This window comes from Rhipicephalus sanguineus, unplaced genomic scaffold (assembly GCF_013339695.2).
Source record: "Rhipicephalus sanguineus isolate Rsan-2018 unplaced genomic scaffold, BIME_Rsan_1.4 Seq434, whole genome shotgun sequence".
Taxonomy (NCBI): Eukaryota; Metazoa; Arthropoda; class Arachnida; order Ixodida; family Ixodidae; genus Rhipicephalus; species Rhipicephalus sanguineus.
Genome location: NW_023615248.1, coordinates 63,029 through 78,024, shown reverse-complemented (window position 1 = coordinate 78,024; position 14,996 = coordinate 63,029). Strand labels below are relative to the sequence as shown.

Genomic DNA, 14,996 nt, shown 5'->3' with positions numbered 1-14,996 from the left:
CCGCACTGAACGAGTACTCTCCACACACTCTTTTATTTACACGTCGCCTGGGTAAAACAGGTACGCCAGAGCGGCGCCCACAAACGGCAGCCTGAAGGCCGCCCACAACGCTGCTTTTTTGTTTTTTAAATATTTTTTTTTCACCTTCTTGGCCTTCTCAAAAATAAAGTTTTTCAACACCAACCCATGGCATTCGTACAGTGCAATACAGAACCGAAACCGAAACACAACAATGAGCTCGTGCGAAGGGCACGGAGGAAGGCAAATTTCAGCGCAGTCGCATTTTCAGCTTTGTTGAAACAGCGCTCACTAGACGACGACGAAGTAAAAGAAGGCACAGGACAGGCAGCGCCTGTCCTGTGCCTTCTTTTACTTCGTCGTCGTCTAGTGAGCGCTGTTTCAACAAAGATGAACGCATACCAACTCGCTCAAGCTTCCATTCTTATGCATTTTCAGCGCAGCATAAGAAACTATGGTCCTTAAAATTACGTATGTATGCATTTTCTATTAAAGGAACACGCCAGGTAATACTTACCTAGTGATGTTGCACCTCAGATATGCATGATATTTACTTTTTGATCGACAACGTTCACAAGTATGAACAGCCGTACCAGTTCAAGACGGCTGGCCCTTGGGCAAGTGGTTCAACTTTGGCCGAGTGGCTGAATCGAGGGACGTGCCGACAAACAGAAAGACAGACAGACAGAAAGACAGACCAAAATTTCTGCGTTTAAGTTCCCCAAGAAAGACTACCGTCTATAAAAATCCGGCATGGTCTAGTGGCTAGGATACCTGGCTCTCACCCAGGAGGCCCGGGTTCGATTCCCGGTGTCGGAAATATTTTTTATTCGCTTTTTATTTATTCTTTATTTGAGCGTGTCGATTCGATATTTTTGCGCTTGCGGTCGAATCAGCAGGAGGCGTGCTTCACTCATGCTCGCTCTCCGGCATGGTCTAGTGGCTAGGATACCTGGCTCTCACCCAGGAGGCCCGGGTTCGATTCCCGGTGTCGGAAATATTTTTTTATTCGCTTTTTATTTATTCTTTATTTGAGCGTGTCGATTCGATATTTTTGCGCTTGCGGTCAAATGAGCAGGAGGCGTGCTTCACTCATGCTCGCTCTCCGGCATGGTCTAGTGATTCTACTTCCGGCCACCGTAGGGTGCGGACGTGTCTGACATGAGCTCCGTAGGAGCGGCTTCAGCGGCCCAGCAGGGCCGCGGTTCAAGGTTTTTTGCCAACGAGGATCCGGATTACCAGGTACTTCTGCCTCAACTACCGACAGGGCGACTCGTTAATAATACGTTATTTTTACACGCCGATGTACGTGCAAGGCCATACAGGGTGGAACATTTCCGTGATATGCTGTCAAGCATGAAATTGCTGACGGACGTGGTTGCCCTGGGGGCGTATCGAATGAGTCACATTTGGGCCGTAACGTTCAAAAGTTGTGACGCAATGAAAGAATTGTTACGGGCGAAAGAAGTGAATGCGAAGGACAGCCGGTGCATCGTCATTGACCCCGGCAATCAAGCACTGCACCTGAAGCTACATTGGATGCTGCATACCGTGCCGGATGAAGACATTCGTGAAGCCCTGGCACCCTACGGCCGAGTCACCGACGTGGCGAGGGAAAAGTGGCGTGTGCTCGGCCTTCAGGATAAAGGCTCTTCGACTCGACTGGTCACCCTGGTGCCGAGGAAGGGCCTGGGGGCGGATGACGTACCCCATCTGCTACGCATAGCAGGTGAGGAAGCCCTAGTAGTTATTCCTGGAAGAGCACCACTCTGCCTTCGGTGCCGCAACACAGGACACATCCGGCGCGACTGCCGCGTCCCGCGCTGCACACGTTGTCGCCGTCACGGCCATGAAGAGTCGCAGTGCGTGAGGACGTACGCAAACGTGGCAGTGCCAACGGCCGCAGACGAAAACGCTGAACTTCTTATGGATGAAGTGGAAGCTGAGGAAGCCTCAGCCGGAAGCGTCAAGGAGGCGAAAGCCTCTGCGACGGAACCGCAGGGACAAACGGCTGGAGCAGCGCGTGGGCCAGGAGGACCTTCAAGGCATGTGAACAAGGACTCGACCATCGACGCCCAAAAAAAGGACACAGCGACGAAGACAGCGCCGGACATCTCGGAATCTGCTGGCAGCGAACCTATGGACGTAACCAAGGCTGGAGGCTCGATAGGGAAGAGGACGCGAGAGGAGTCAACGAACGACGGCACGAAGACCGACGCAATGAACAGCGAGGAACCACCGCAAAAGGCGGCGGGAATGCGTCGGTTATCAATACGGCCCTCGCCGAATATCCCGCCGGACAAGAGAACGGCGGAAACGACACCTAAGTAGACTGAGAGACTTGTTCCTGCGAAAGCACTCGGGCGCGCCCTCGAGTGCTAACCATTACCGAAGGAATGGCGTGGACAGCGGCTCCTCGAGAAAGGTACGCTGTGGACTGCATTTGTTTAGAAAACCAGCTGCTCTGGCCGTAATGAACACTTGTTGACATAACTATGAGTAGAGTTAACGGTGCTACGTGTGATTATGTGCTGTTATGTGTTGTGTTTAATTCTTTCAAGTATTAGCAATGAATTTGGAGAGGGGAATTAGAGTTGCTACTATTAATGTGCGCGGCCTCGCAGCAAGGCGGAGGCAGTACCAGCTGAGCCGTCTATGCGTTGAAAAGGACCTTGATATTGTTACGGGGAATATAAACAGAGACTCGAAGGACTAGCAACAGATGTATTTACAAGTAGTTCACCGAGCAGCGCTGCCGATAGGAACAGCTCGCGCCAGTCTATCCTATTGTCGTCCTTTTCTTCGTCTTGTGGACCACGATGCCACTGGTACGTAGCATGACCCCCGGCGGCGGAAGCACCGTCCCGGAGCTTTAAAGGTCGTTTTCAGAAGCCGTGTTGTAGGGCTTGAGCCGTGAGACGTGAACAACATCACTGGACCGAACAACAGATGACGAGGGACAGATGGGGCCAATCTCATAGGTGACAGGTGTTACTTGACGCACTACACGGTAAGGTCCCGTGTAACGTGACAAAAGTTTTTCAGATAGGCCCACTCGTCGATTAGGGGACCAGAGTAGCACAAGGGTACCGGGAACGAAATGTGCGTCCCGATGTGAGGCATCGTACCGACGTCGTTGATTGCTTTGCGACGCCGTCAGGCGAGCGCGAGCGAGCTGACGGGCATGATCGGCTCGCGCGATAGCGTCATGAGCATACTCGCTGGTGGACGAGGTACTGGATGAAATGATGGTGTCCAGTGGTAATGTCGGCTCTCTTCCGTACAATAGGTAGAAAGGTGAAAAGCCGGCTGTGTCGTGGCGCGATGAGTTATACGCGAAAGTTGCGTAGGGTAGGGCAATATCCCAGTCCCGGTGGTCCGGCGACACATACATAGCGAGCATGTCCGTAAGCGTGCGATTGAACCGTTCCGCGAGGCCGTTGGTTTGAGGGTGGTAAGCAGTGGTCACTTTGTGCTGCGTGGAACAGGAACGCAGGATGTCGGCGATGACTTGAGAGAGAAACGAACGGCCACGGTCGGTGAGCAGTTGTCTTGGGGCACCGTGAACCAGTATAACGTCCCGTAACAGGAAGTCAGCAACGTCGGTTGCACAACTCGTTGGTAGAGCTCGCGTAATAGCGTAGCGTGTAGCATAATCAGTAGCCACTGCTATCCACTTGTTTCCCAATGTTGATGCGGGAAAAGGACCAAGCAGGTCTAACCCAACGCGGTGAAACGGTTCCGTGGGTATGTCTACTGGTTGAAGATGGCCAGCAGGTAGCAGCGACGGTGTTTTGCGACGTTGACATAACTCACACGCAGCGACGTATCGGCGTACCGAGCGAGCAAGGCCTGGCCAGAAGAAACGTCGCCGTACGCGCTCATACGTCCGAGATACGCCAAGGTGTCCAGCTGTGGGCGCATCGTGAAGTTCAGCGAGGACACTGCGCCGTAAATGCTTAGGCACGACAAGAAGAAGGTCAGGCCCGTCAGCTCGGAAATTGCGGCGGTATAGGACGCCCTCTTGAAATACCAAGTGACGGACGGAGGCGTCGTTTGGGGAAGATTCCGCGCGGCTGATGATGTCAAGCAGCAGTGGGTCCCGTTTCTGTTCTTCCCCAATGTGAATGAAGGCGGACACGGAGAAGATGGAGGGCACCGTGTTGGCGTCACTGTCATCAGGATCGTCGACAGGGTACCGGGAGAGGCAATCGGCGTCCTGGTGCAGGCGACCAGATTTGTACACGACCGAGTAAGAAAATTCCTGCAGACGCAAAGCCCAGCGACCAAGGCGCCCTGAGGGATCTTTGAGGGAGTTCAGCCAGCAGAGCGCGTGGTGGTCGGTAACTACCGAAAATGGGCGTCCATAGAGGTATGGCCTGAATTTCGCGACCGCCCAAACGAGAGCCAAGCACTCGCGCTCTGTGATGGAATAATTGCGTTCAGGGGCTGATAGCAGGCGGCTGGCGTATGCAATAACGCAGTCATGGCCACGTTGGCGTTGAGCTAGCACTGCGCCGATGCCATGGCCACTTGCATCCGTACGGATCTCAGTAGGGGCAGCAGGGTCAAAGTGGGCCAAAATCGGAGGAGTAGTGAGGAGCGCGATGAGATTGGAGAACGCAGAGGCCGCTTCTGAGCTCCATGAAAACGGGACGTCTTGTTTGAGGAGCTGCGTAAGGGGTCTCGCTATGTCTGCAAAATTTTTCACAAAGCGTCGGAAGTAAGAGCATAGTCCGAGAAAGCTGCGAACATCCTTTGCAGATCGTGGTACAGGAAAGTTTTTGACTGCGCTGATTTTGGCTGGGTCTGGTTGTACGCCGTTAGCGTCTACTAAATGGCCAAGTACTGTAATTTGGTGACGGCCAAAGTGACACTTGGACGAGTTCAGCTGCAGGCCAGCGCGACGGAAGATATCTAAGACAGCTGATAGGCGCTCTATATGAGTCTCAAATGTAGGTGAAAAAACAACGACATCGTCCAAGTAGCACAAACAGGTGGACCATTTAAAGCCTCTGAGCAGAGAGTCCATCATTCGTTCAAAGGTGGCTGGAGCGTTACAGAGGCCGAAGGGCATGACCTTGAATTGATATAGGCCATCAGGTGTGATAAATGCCGTTTTCTCACGATCCATGTCATCCACCTGAATCTGCCAGTACCCGGAACGTAGGTCTATGGAGGAAAAATAGCGGGCACCATAGAGGCAATCGAGGGCGTCATCTATTCGTGGCAGAGGGTACACGTCTTTTTTTGTAATTCTGTTTAGGTGTCGATAATCGACACAGAAACGCCATGTGCCGTCTTTCTTGCGGACGAGTACGACAGGGGACGCCCAAGGACTACAGGATGGCTCAATGATGTTCTTGGCGAGCATTTTGTCGACCTCACTTTGGATAATTTGACGCTCAGTCGCCGACACGCGATATGGACGCCTATGGATAGGAGGCGCATCACCAGTGTTTATGCGGTGCGTCACACCAGTAGCTTGCCCCAATGGACGGCCGCCGAGATCGAAAACGTCGATGTACGACAGTAGAACCCGGTGGAGCTCGTCAGTCTGCTGCGGTGTTAAATCAGAAGCAATCATCGACCTAATTGCGCTGTCGGGGCAAGTATTGGATTGGTGCTGGGCAGAGGTTTCGGAAGGAGTGGCCACCGTGAAAGCATTCACTGCGTTGTCTTCTAAGGTGGACAGCGATGCCAAAGCGATGCCTTGCGGCAGCACTTGAGGTGTGCAAGCTAAAATTGACAACTGGAAGGCACGTGAAGTTCCCTGCGACAGACAGAACGGTGTGCGGTAATGTAATGCCGCGGCTGATGAGGACATCGGTGATAGGTGTCAGTACATAGTCGCCGTCGGGAACTGGTGGTCTTGATACGAACTCGACGTAGGTCAGTGTTTGGGCTGGAAGGCGAGCATGTCGGGCAGTGCAGAGGCGACTCGGCCGTGGTGCAGCAGGGTCTGTTATGGGCAAGTGAAGACGGAGTGTACTGGCCGAACAGTCAATGAGGGCAGAATGTGCGGACAGGAAGTCGAGGCCTAGGATTACGTCATGTGGGCATTTTTCAAGGACGGCGAAGAGAACAACTGTGTGGCGATCAGCGATGCTTACATGAGCGGAGCACATTCCAACGACAGATGCTGTTCCCCCGTCGGCAACACGGATGAACTTAGTCGTCGCAGGTGTGAGAACTTTCTTGAGCTTTCGGCGAAAATCAGTGGTCATGACGGAAAGTTGAGCCCCAGTGTCGACAAGAGCAGTCACATGCACACCGTCCACTTGTACATCGATAAGGTTCCGTTTCGTCTGTATGGTCAATAGAGGATTTGCGGTCAGTCCCATTGATGCAGCGCCACCTCCAGGGGCTGCAACATTTAGTTTTCCGTCGAGGAGCGGCGTGGGAAGGCGGGCGAAGGTGGTCGGCGGGGCTGGGGAGAACGAGACTGGCGACGTTGGGGCGATGGTGAGCGGGAGTAGCGGGGATCACGCACAGGTTCCTGAGGGGCAAAGTGGTCTGGGCTGGTCGCATGACGATAAACGGGACGGCCATTGGAAGAACGCTGGAAAGTTTGTGTAGGAGGACCCCAGCGACTTCTGCAATGGCGAGAAACGTGCCCAATACTGTCGTATAAGGCGTCACTGCCGACTACGGCGCCAGGAGATGGCACGTGCTCGGCGGCCGCCTCAGCGAAGACGACGAAGAGGAAATAAAGAATGAGGAACGAATGTTTCCTTTGATGTGCCTTAATTGATATGCACGACACAACATATTTTGGCGACGAGGATTTACGAGCCCATGTGCTACCGGTCTGACCTTCATCTTCGTGAGTGTTGTACGTACGCCTGTCGTCCTCTACGATGAGTGTTTCTGGACTACAACCACCACCCCCATTCCTGCCGTCACCTGGACACCCGGTCATCCCTTGGGAGCAATGGATACAAGCCTTCAAGAATTACATGGTTGCTTCGGGCGCCTCCGACCTACCTGCTCTTCGGCGGAAGGCGATTCTGCTCAACTGCTTGGGCTTGGAAGGACAGCGCATCTTCCAGACTCTGACGGCAACGGACGACCCGGGCCTTGCGGCTTCGAGCCCCACGGAAGGGACGTTGGCGTCTCCTAGCCCGGATGACTTCGACCGTGCCATCGCGACGCTGGAAGGTCATTGCAGGAGCAAGGTGAACGTCACTACTGCGCGTCACCGGTTTCGTCGACGTACACAAGCCCCAGGTGAGACTGCGGCGGATTACATCACCGCTCTGAGAAGTTTGGTAGGAGCGTGCGATTTCGGTGACTTGGCGGACGACATGATACGCGACCAGCTGATAGAGAAAACGACCAGCGAGTATTTACGTGAACGCCTTCTGCTGGAAGAGTCCCTAACGCTTTCAAGGGCCCTTACTATTGCAAAACAGCATGATCAAGCGACAAGTGAAGCCAGAGAACTGTCCCGAAAGGAATTACAAGTTCATCGTGTTAAAAATAATTCAAAGGAGAGAGAGAAGCATTGTAGCACGTGCACATGCTATAAGACGCAAAGTCAAAGTCAACGATCCTTCAAAGAGCAGGAATGCTATCGTTGTGGTTCGGCGGAGCACCTTGCAAATAGCCCTCAGTGCAAGGCCAAGACACATAAGTGTCGAAAATGTGAGAAAATTGGCCATTTGGAAAAGGTGTGCAAGTCGCTACGAAAGTTCGCGAAAAATGTTCAGCATGTCGCGGAAGATAGCGATACAGCTGACCCAGACGAACACTTAAGTGTGTGTCAAATCTGGAGCCGAAAGAAAGGAATTTACGCAGTATTAGAAATTGAGGGAATTTCTGTGTCATTCTTGATAGACACTGGATCATCGGTTTCCATTCTGGCTGAGGACCTTTACAAACGTCACTTTTCTAAAGTGTATCCTCTGACATCTACGTCCGTTCAGCTTCTCGATTATTCCAAGTCCGCCATTCCAATTCAAGGATGTTTCATTGCTGCGGCCTCATTCCATGGTCGATGCACTTCTATCTTATTGTACGTTGTGCCTGGAGGAACAACCATTCTTGGATTAGATGGCATCGCGGCTCTGGACATGAAGATTCAGGGGTCACCGCTTAAGTGTCTTCTGATGACGCAAGAAACTCCTGTGTTGCCTGAAGAGTTACGTTTCGAATTCGAGCACCTATTTTCAAAAGAGCTCGGAACTGTTAAAGGCTTCTGTCACAAGGTCAAAGTTCGCGCGTCTGTTCAACCAGTGGCCAGCAAGCTGAGACGGCTGCCACTTGTCATTCGCGAGCAAGTCTCGGCAGAAATACAAAAATTAGAAGCCCAGGGCATCATTGAGCGCGTCGACTCGTCAGAGTGGGTGTCACCCATTGTGGTAGCTAGGAAAAAGGATGGCTCGATTCGCATGTGCGTTGACCTACGGGAGCCAAACAAAGCTGTGGTAGTGGACAGTTTTCCTTTGCCACAAACTGAAGAACTACTGAACTGCTTGGCTGGGGCGCAGCGATTCTCAAAGCTCGACTTAGCTTCTGCGTACCACCAGTTACCACTCAGTCCAGAGAGCCGTGACCTTACTACCTTCATAACTCATGACGGACTCTTTCGCTTCAAAAGGGTTTGCTTCGGACTAGCATCGGCGCCCTCAGCATTTCAAAAGATGATGCATTTGATCCTAAAAGGGTGCAAATGCGTCTTATTTTACATTGACGACATCATCGTGTATGGACGCTCCCGCGAGGATCATCTGGGCAATTTGCGCGCTGTTTTGAAACGGCTCTCTGATGCGGGCCTCAGGTTGAACCACAAGTGTGTTTTTGACGTCGCAGAGCTGACTTTTCTTGGTCATGTTGTCAGCGCTAGAGGGTTATTCCCACTTATGTCATCCATTGAGGCGATAACCAAGGCACCCTCACCTAAAAACATCAACGAACTTCGTTCGATGCTGGGACTTGCAGGTTTCTACTCCAAGTTCATCCCCCATTTTTCTGACGTTGTGGAGCCAATGCGTGCCTTGCTTCGAGGAAATGCACCTTTCGTTTGGACTGCGGCAGCACAAGGCAGTTTGGAGCGACTGAAAGCTCTTCTAACATCTTGCGAGGTTCTTCATCTTTTCGATCCTCACTTACCGGTGTACGTCACGACTGATGCCTCAGGATATGGATTAGGTGCGGTACTTCAGCAAGATAACGGAACCTCACTGCAAACTGTCGCGTTCGCCTCGCGTACCCTGCAGCCACATGAACGGCAGTACTCAGTTGGCGAACGCGAGGCTCTTGCCTGCGTCTGGGCTTGCGAACATTGGCACGTTTACCTGTGGGGGAGACCTTTCATCTTACGGACTGACCATGCGGCATTGGTTACGCTTCTTTCAACGAAAGGTACCGGTCACCGTCCATTAAGGATTGCGCGCTGGTCCTCACGGTTGCTGTGCTACAACTACACCGTGGAATACAGAAAGGGTAGCGAAAACGTCGTGGCTGACGCTCTTTCCCGGCTGCCCGTACAGAGTTTACTCCGCGATGCACCCGAAGAAGAATTCATATGCTTCCTGTCTCCAGTCGTTACCATGCAAGAGCTTCAAGAAGCCAGTGCCAACGACCCCGCTCTCTCTCAAGCCAAGCACTTCACGATTACCTCTTGGCCTGACAAAAAATCCTTGTCGAAAGAGCTGCTGGCTTACTTTCATGTGCGAGCTGAACTCTCAGTTGTAAATGATATCTTGTGCCGGGGTGAAAGGATTGTCGTGCCAGCGTCTATGACACGCCGTTTTATGGATCTGGCCCATGAGTCACATCCAGGCATTAGTCGCACCAAAGCTCGCCTGAGAGAGTCCTATTGGTGGCCGTGCATGGACAGTCACATTGAAGAGCTTGTGCGCACATGTGTGATTTGCCAGTCCTGTGACAAGTCTGCACGTACCTCTGCAGCGCCAATGCAACCCGTTCCTCTTCCTGACAAAGCTTGGGAAAAAGTTGCAATCGACATCGTAGGACCTTTCACGCAAGCTTCAGCCGACTGCCGTTTTGCCATTACAATCATTGACTATTACAGCAAGTGGCCTGAAGTGGCTTTCGTAAGAGACGCGACCACACCTACAGTGAAGAAATTCTTACTTGAACTTTTTGCACGCGAAGGATACCCACGTGGTCTCGTATCCGATCATGGGCCACAGTTTTCATCAGCAAATTTTGAAGAATTTCTCGCAGAACGTGGAATCAAGCATTACAACTCTTCTGTGTACCACCCGCAAGCTAACGGCTTGGTGGAACGATTCAACAGGGTATTGAAGTCATACATACAACTGGCTCTGTTTGAACGCCGTGATATAAAAATAGCCATGCTTGATTACCTGCAAATATATCGATGTACGCCTCACGCGACAACTGGTGTTGCGCCCGCTGTACTTCTTCATGGACGCCAACCTCGAACAAGGCTCGACATAGTGGGCATGCCCGACAAATGCTTCAGCACGGACCCGTCAAGGGCGATTGAGCAGTTGCGAGAGCGCGTGAAAAACAAGCAAACCAGGTCGAAGAGCTATACGGATGAAAAACGCGGAGCCAAGGAACCAAACTTCGCCGTTGGTGATTACGTGCGGGTTAAATTATCTGCCATTCCTGGGAAGCTATCTTCACAGTTCTCTGCACCCAAGAAGATCGTTGAAAAGCGTGGACCAGCCTCGTACTTGTTGGAAGATGGACGAGTGTGGAACGCGTCCAAGTTAGCTGCTGTTCACCCTGCAGCTGTCAGCAAAATGAGATCAGGCACATCTGCTGTTATGAACTGGTCACCGGCATCCACTCAATCGTCTGGTACAGTTATGGGTGATCTATCGCATCCTGGCACGTCAAGAGAGCATAATCATGAAAATGCGGACTCTCCTGAACCACTCGCAGCAGACAGTGCGCAAGTTTCACCCAATATGTCGGGATCTCAAGCGCGTATTAGAAGGAGCACTCGTAAGAAGAAGACACCGCAGAAGTTCAAGGACTATATTAGGTAGCAACTTTTTTTTTTTTTTCGCAAAAGGGGATATGTCGTATAAGGCGTCACTGCCGACTACGGCGCCAGGAGATGGCACGTGCTCGGCGGCCGCCTCAGCGAAGACGACGAAGACGAAATAAAGAATGAGGAACGAATGTTTCCTTTGATGTGCCTTAATTGATATGCACGACACAACAAATACGGTGACAAGAGAAGCAAATGGGCTTGTCATCATGTGTTCGCCATGCGGACGGATTGCGGAATGTTGATGGAGAGCCAGAGGGGAATGGACGTGGAGTCGTGAATTGTTGCTGGAAGTCGGTACGGGGAGGCGTCGAAATGGAGCAAATACCCATGCTGGCAATTTCCTGTCGCACGACTGCTTGAATTAGGGGCAAGGGGATTGAAGGAGAGTGGTCAGGGTGCGGTGGTGGCACTGTAGCTGGAGCGGCTGCTTCAAGTTCGCGCCGGACGAGTCGTGTTAAGTTATCGCAAGTGTCTGGAGGACGATATGTGTCCAGGCAAGATGACGTCGCTGCGGTATTCGGAAGGCGTTGGAACTGATGTGAGATGCGTCTGCTTTTAGCCTGTTCCAGGCGGCGACATTCTTGAATGATCGCATCAACAGACGTAACGTTACTAAATACCAGCAAGTTAAACGCATCGTCGGCGATACCCTTCAGGATGTGCGCAACTTTTTCTGGCTCGGACATGTTTTCGTCGGCTCTGCGGCAGAGTGCTAGGACACTTTGAATATAACTGATGTAGGACTCAGTGGAAGTTTGCGCGCGAGTAGATAATTCATGCTTTGCGGCTTGTCGACGACCAAAAGGGTTTCCAAAAAGCTCACGGATCTTTTCCTTGAAGCTGTCCCAGCTTGTAATGTCATGCTCGTGTGTGTCAAACCAGACACGAGGGGTTCCGTCCAAGTAAAAGATGACATTCGCGAGCATGAGTGTGGGGTCCCACCTGTAACTGGCGCTGACACGTTCGTAAAGGCGCAGCCATTGGTCGACATCGGAACCCTCGACGCCCGAGAACACGCCAGGGTCTTTCAAGACGGGAAGCGTCACGAAAGTTGTTGCGGCCGCTGGGTTGGAAGGCAGGACAGGAGGCGTGACGACCGGAGTGGGTGCATTCGAGTCTTGAGAGGCCATGTTGAAAGCCGCGAGCGAACGCCCGCTGCGGAGTTCCGTGGCGAGGACGGGGATCGCACCGCTCCACCAAATATGTTACGGGGAATATAAACAGAGACTCGAAGGACTAGCAACAGATGTATTTACAAGTAGTTCACCGAGCAGCGCTGCCGATAGGAACAGCTCGCGCCAGTCTATCCTATTGTCGTCCTTTTCTTCGTCTTGTGGACCACGATGCCACTGGTACGTAGCAATATTATCGCCATACAAGAGACGAAAGTTGAAAGTAAGGAGCAAACAAACAAAATGGTAATGCCCTTTAAAACATATTACAACGTATGCATCTGTCACGCTGTCGGCACGTCTGGTGGCTGCGCTGTCTTGGTTCGAAGAGGCATTGGTATAAGTGAAGAGGCCGTCACTGTGAACGAAAACGGAAGACTGATAGTCCTCGACTTTCATTTTAGCGGATCACAATGGAGGCTTATCTGTTTGTATGCGCCAAATGACATAAACGAAAGGGAAGTTTTCTTCACGGAGGTCGAACGGTACCTTCAATGCGACAGACAGATCATTTTTCTGGGTGATTTTAACTGTGTGTGTTATGCAGAAGATCGCGCTAAACGTACTACCGCTCGTGACAGGAGTGCAGTGTTCTTAAACACTTTAATAAGCGATTACAACCTAGAAAATGTAGGTCGCCTTATGGCCAGTACATTGCAGCCGCCATTTACGCACTATCAGCGAGATAGCCAGGCAAGACTTGACAGAGCCTATATCTCGTTAGATCTAGTGCCTTTTTGCGATAGCTATGTTGTACAGCCGGTGTCTTTTAGCGACCATAGCATAGTATGGTTTACACTGGGTACCAAGCCCAAAAAAACTGCGGTTTGATTGGGCGATGTGGAAGTTTAACGAAAAACACTTGGATGATGAGAAGTTTGTGAATGATGTTACCAGCCAGATTAGAAACTTGTTAAGAAATAAGTTTTTACATTACGCGGAAGCATCGGAAGACTTTAAGGTCCACGTGAAGATGGCTGCGATTGAGATAGGCACCACTAGACGCTATAATGAAAAAATGAGAGAAAACGAGCTCCAGAAGGAACTCGATTTCCTTATTTCAATGGATAGTGCGCAGCCGGGAAAGTATCGCGAAGAAATTAGAAAAATAAAAAGCGAGATGGAAGCCATTGACAGAGAAAAATATAGAGCAGCAGTTATTAGGGCACGTGCGGAAAGACTATGGGCTGATGGAACGCCGAACAAACGCGCTCTTGCTGATGAAAAGCGGTATGCGAGAAAAAATGAGATAGGACAGATTACTTATCGTGATGGTGTTACTTCTGACAAGAATATGATAGAACAGGCCTTCATAGAACATTACCGCCAATTGTTCGGGGTCCCAATCCATGCGGGAGATGAATATGAAGCACGGTTTTTAAATTTCATGCCACGTGTCGATGACGAGGTCAAAGCTAGTCTGGAGGAACCGATAAGCGTGCGGGAAATAGAACGCGCAATCGAAGAACTTCCTGCAGGCAAGTCGCCAGGTCCCGATGGATTAGGAGCTGCTTTCTACAAGGCATTTGCACCTTGGCTTGCTAAAGTATTGCAGCATGTATACGCGGAGGCATACGAAAAGCAACGGGTGCCACCGTCTTTCAGGAGTGCGCACATGGTTTTAATACCTAAAACAGATGACCACAAGACGCTCTTATCGGTGGGTGGTTACAGGCCAATCAGCCTTACAAATACCGATTACAAGACATTCATGAAGGTGTTGGCAAAGAGACTTCAAGCAGTCGTAACTGAACTAGTCGGCCCGCACCAAACTTGCGGCATTAAAGGTCGCACGATTGCTACAAACACACACGTAGCACGAAGTGTTCTGGAGTGTTGCGATGCTTTCGCTGGACGCGTTGCTTTGTTGCAGCTTGACCTGGCGAAAGCCTTCGACCGCGTATCCCACGATGTTCTTTTTCTTACTTTAGAGTACGTGAATGTTGGAAAAATAATTTTAGATGGCGTGAGAATGGCCTATGACCAATGTACTACACAGATTATAATTAACAAGTCTCTCAGCGCAAAGCTTTCAGTGATGTCTTCCCTCAGACAAGGGTGTCCTCTAAGCCCTTTGCTTTTCGCGCTATATCTCGAGCCCTTTTGTTTAGCAGTGATGCGCAATGAAAACATCCGAGGTTTCAAATTACAACGTGCTGAAGTTAAAATACTGGCATACGCTGACGACATCGCGGTTTTCTGCGAGGATCGCGACAGCGTTCTTGAAGCTGTAAGCCTCGTAAAGACATACTGTGAGCAATCTGGAGCTCAGATAAATTGGGAGAAGAGCCTCGGGATTTGGCACGGTCACTGGGACAATACACCGGCTCATTTTGCAAACGTCCGGTGGTCAACAACGCCGGCTAAGTACTTGGGTGTGCCCCTCGAGCACTATAAGGACAGTAAGCAGTATTGGTGTGACGAGGCAGAGAGAATGAGGGAAAAAACAAAGGCTTGGCAGGGGCGCCATTTATCAATGTTTGGACGCGCCACCGTGTGTAATATTTTCTTAATGGCGAAAGTGTGGTACGTCTTGCAAATCCTATCTATGTGTCGTTCAAATGTGCAAAAAATGCACCGTGTTTTTGCCGTATTCATATGGGCTTCAAGTTGGGAGAGGGCAAGCAGAGCCAATTTGTTTCGTTCCGTCCGCAGTGGTGGGCTAGGTCTGTCACATTTCTTTATCAGACAAATTGTGTCTCGTTTTCTTTTTTTGCGTGAGCAGACAAACGATTTTCTGCGCACAGTGATTCAAGTTAGATTGGGGAAAGCACTGCCGCAATTCCTTGTAACTTCCGCAGATATGA

At 51.0% G+C, this 14,996-nt stretch overlaps 2 non-coding genes across 2 annotated transcripts; both read left to right on the top strand.

The window, feature by feature from the left end:
• The first annotated feature begins 765 nt into the window (after positions 1-765).
• On the top strand, positions 766-837 carry Trnae-cuc (transfer RNA glutamic acid (anticodon CUC)). Its single transcript has one exon. It is a non-coding gene; the product is annotated as a tRNA-Glu (tRNA).
• Positions 838-943: 106 nt separating this feature from the next.
• Trnae-cuc (transfer RNA glutamic acid (anticodon CUC)) lies at positions 944-1,015 on the top strand. Its single transcript has one exon. It is a non-coding gene; the product is annotated as a tRNA-Glu (tRNA).
• The last annotated feature ends 13,981 nt before the right edge of the window (positions 1,016-14,996 follow it).